General features: G+C 41.7%; 1 pseudogene; it reads right to left on the bottom strand.

The window, feature by feature from the left end:
• Nucleotides 1-531: 531 nt before the first annotated feature.
• On the bottom strand, nucleotides 532-1,232 carry LOC101441629 (mitochondrial import inner membrane translocase subunit Tim17-B pseudogene; annotated as a pseudogene).
• Between the last annotated feature and the right edge of the window lie 2,839 nt (nucleotides 1,233-4,071).

The raw sequence follows: 4,071 nt of genomic DNA, 5'->3' as shown, positions 1-4,071 counted from the left end.
CCATTTCTCTCTTCCTTCTTCTTCTAGGACTCACATAAATGTGTATATTGGTGTACTTCATGTTTTCTTAGGCTATTTTCACTTTTAATATTTGTTTTCTCCTTCTGCCCCTAAGCCTGACTCATTTCAAGTATTCTTTCATTCCATTCACTGATTCTTTTCCCAACCCCAATCTGGTCTTGAAACCCTACTGGGAAATTTTCATTTCAGTTACTGTGGCCCTCAATTCCAGTAGTTTCTGTTTATTTTCTTTTTTGTTTGTTTTTGGGTTTTTTTTTTTTTTTTTTTTTTTTTTCATTTCAAATAGGCTTTAAATACTCATCAAGGTGCCAGACAAAGGGGCTGGTGAGAGCTTGTTACATGTGAATGTGGGGGTAGGGTGCCCTGAGAAAAAGGGGACCCATCTATCAGGGCAGCTGGGATGCCCCACCCCCACTCTGGGACAAAGCAGCAGAGTAGAAGCCCTCCCTTCGAGGTAGATCATCTGGGAGGGTACCAAGGAGGAGCACCCATGGTGGTGGTTGTGGTGGTAGATGGTCACCTCCTCAGTGGTACTCCTGGTAGTTGGGATAGCCTGGGGCAGGGGCACCCTCCTTGGGGGGCATCTGGCTGGGGTCCTCCAGGAACAGGGGTGCATTGTGGAACTGCTGAGCAGCGTAGCGAGTGAGAAGGATGCCGACACCCTCAATGAGGGCCAACAGGATGCCCCCCATCATTGCGGAGCCCAACATGGTCAATGGGGTCACCGTGGGCAGCCAGCACAGCCCTGGTCAGAGCTCCAATGGTGATGGAGTTCCAGGGATCCTCCTTGCCCCACAGCTGCACCAGGCTGCAGTAAATGGTGGAGAAGAGGCCACCCCACACAGCGAAGCTACCTCCAATCTGGGGAGCTTGGATCCTCACAGCATTGGTACTACTGCTAACCCAGTGCCGAATTCCCACAGGGGGACTGTGGGAGTCCTTGATGGCTTAAAAGCCTCCGCCGCAATCATCCACGATCTGCCATGGGCAGGGTTCCCGCGGGTACTCCTCCAGGGCGCCAGCTTCCAGCCGGGCCTGTTTAGTTTCTTTTTAAAATTTCTATCTCTTTACTTAGACGATCATTGCCTATTCATTGTTTTCTTGGTACTCTTTAGTTTTTTTCTCTGTAGTTTCCTTCATCTCTTTCCTTGGGCATTTTTAAGATAATTTTTAAAAGGCTTTGTTAAGTATGTCCACATTCTCACCTTCATTGCTGTTTTTCTGTATTTTAATCCTATTCCTTTGGATGGGCCATTATTTCCTTTTTCTTTGTTTGTCTTGTACTCTTGTTGCACTATAAATTTTAATATTTTAAAATGTTAATTTGGGATTTATTCCCTGAGATGCCAGTTTCTTGGTTTTGTAACCAGCTGATGATAAGACAGATTTTCTTGAGCTTAAGCACTCCTATCAGTTAAGATCTGCCCAAGACAAATGTGCTATGCAGGGTTTTCTTTCTGGGCCTTTGTCTTGTCCCAGGCTGTTGCATGTTAGTTTTTTAGAGTTTCCATGTTTAGGGATGCTTATTTGTCCCTTCTGTTTCCTGGGAAACAGACCTTTTTTTCCTGGGTGTTTGAAGCCTGCAGGCCTTTGTCCTAGACTCTCCACTTCTATAGTTTTAACACTCCTTTAGTTGTCTCAAGTTGCATTTGCCTGGAGGGCAAATTCTGGAAGAAAGGGCACCCTGGAGAGGTGCCCAAAGTTAGTCTTTTCCAGTTAAAACAGGACCAGGGTCCTGTGCCACATAGATGGTGCAAACCGGCTTCAAAGTGCCATGGGGAAGGAATCAGGAAGGGTACCAAGATATACACTGTTGGTTCCCCAAAGCTGAGCTTTCCTGGCCTGCCCAGCAAATGCAGCCCTTCAGCTAACTGTCCCCCACAGCCCTGCAGAAGCTCTGACTGTGTCTTTCAATTTCCACCCCCTCCACCCCTGTCTGTGGAGGATTCAAACAATGACTGCTGCTGCCTTTGTCCAGGGTGGGTTTAAACCATAAAGCCAGGCCCTCAGCAATCCAAATTTGCTAATCAAAAGCTATGACCAGTTATCAATTGTGCCCACCCCTGTTCTCGGGGAAGATGATTTTTATGTCTATTTCTGTTGCCAATGGGCTACCCACAGGTTGGACCCAAAGGCAGCTGTTTTAGTTTGGAAGAATTAAATTTAAAAGTTACTTAAGATTTCATTTTACTCTATAAAGTATCATATAAATATAAGGAACTATTGTGGTTTTTAATCCCACTTTTTAAAAAATTCCTGTTTTCTTCTAACTTCTCATTAACCCCTTTTCTTCATTTGGTCTGGTCTGCATTTAACTTTATAATGTTAAAGGCTTTTAATACAGTTCACACAGAGTTGAAAAATCACTTTCCCTGAAATAGCAATTCAGCTCCAGGGAATGGCAAATTCTGCACATGATTACCAGCCTAGGGCCAGATATCTGCACCACGTTCATGCTGAGCCTGTCTTTCCCCACATCTATTTCATGTAGCCAGTTAAGGGTGATGGAGTCTTAAAGCCCCTTCTCTTCCAGGTTTAGGTGATGCTCAGAACTAACTGAAAATCTCTGGTATTACATACAGTATAGTTAAATCTGGGGAAAAAATGGAAATAACTGTTTTGTGGAATTACTTTAAAAATATAGCATCTTTTCTATTGTTTTCCTTTTCTTTCAAACAATGAGACTTCCCAGAGATTAATTTGCTCATTTGACCAAATCTGGCTCAACATCCTGACAATGTCTGGTTAAAAGATGTGACTACCACAGATATTGCTTCTCATCCCCTACACCATGTTTTACTCATTACCTGGCAGAGGTACAAGCCAAAATTCTCATAAACCTCCTGATTTCCCGTTCACAATGTGGGGAAGTAAACCATGGTTGAGAAACCACATGAAACTCCATTAAATGAATCTAAATAAATGATATTTCTACAAATGAATCACTATTTACCCAAATTCCATGCAATGCAGAAAGACAGGAATGGTCAATAAATACCAGACTCACAATAACCACAATGCACTGACTTGATCTCAGAGGCGACTCCATCTCAACTGAATTTAAAGAGAAAGTAATATTTACAATTCTTGGTCATGACTAGAATATTGCAGATTAAACAGTAATCCTTATGTGTCTGTGTAATAGCTTCCTCACCATGAAATATAAATTAGGAAACCTGAGTTGGACCTTTAAAGTGGGTGCCAATTTTTGACACTAGCAAAGAAAAGATTTTAAGGATTTTAGGATTTTTTTAAAAGAATGCATGTAAAGTAACTTTTAAATAGCACTTTTTCGTGATTACAGGCAGGTCATTTTCTTAGCAATGTTGTGCTACATTGCTCTTTTTTCCTTAAACAAATATTTATGAGGGTCTTACTGTTTCAGAGGCTTGCTAGGTACTTGAGATATAATAGTCAACAAAAAAAATATATTCCTTACCCTCATAGAGTTTATGGTCTATAACAGGGGCATAAAACTGTAGCCCATGGGCCAAATCTGTTCTTCTGCCAATAAATCTTATTGGAACACAGTCACAATCATTTGATTATGTATTGTCTATGGCTGCTTTCACATTATAATGACAGAGTTGAGTAGTTGTGACAGAATGTATGGCATACAATATCTGAAATATTTACCATCTGTCTTTTTACAGAGAAAGCTTGCCAACTCCTGGTCCAGACAGAGAAATGGACATGTATATGGGAAACTGCAATACTGCTTAATAAGAGCTATGATCTGGGAATTTTGCAAATGCTAAGGGGCAAGAGAGAAGGGCACCTAACTTTGATTTGGAGGATCAAGGAAGATTGAGGTAATATTAAAGCTGAGACTTGGAAAACAGCAAGTAGTTAAACAGTTGAATGGTAGAGAAAGTATTCAAAGGAAAGGTCACATACAAAGACCTGAAGGTAAATGAGAACATGTCCCATTCAAGGAACTGAAAGTATAGTATGTCACCTTGGCTAGAACAAGAGAGTGAGGGGAGTAGGGATGAGAGATGAAGGTAGAGAGAAAAGCAGGACCTAGATCATGTAAATGTTCCTCTATGT

This window comes from Dasypus novemcinctus, chromosome 9 (assembly GCF_030445035.2).
Source record: "Dasypus novemcinctus isolate mDasNov1 chromosome 9, mDasNov1.1.hap2, whole genome shotgun sequence".
NCBI classification, from domain to species: domain Eukaryota; kingdom Metazoa; phylum Chordata; class Mammalia; order Cingulata; family Dasypodidae; genus Dasypus; species Dasypus novemcinctus.
This window is presented reverse-complemented; position numbering and strand designations above follow the sequence as displayed.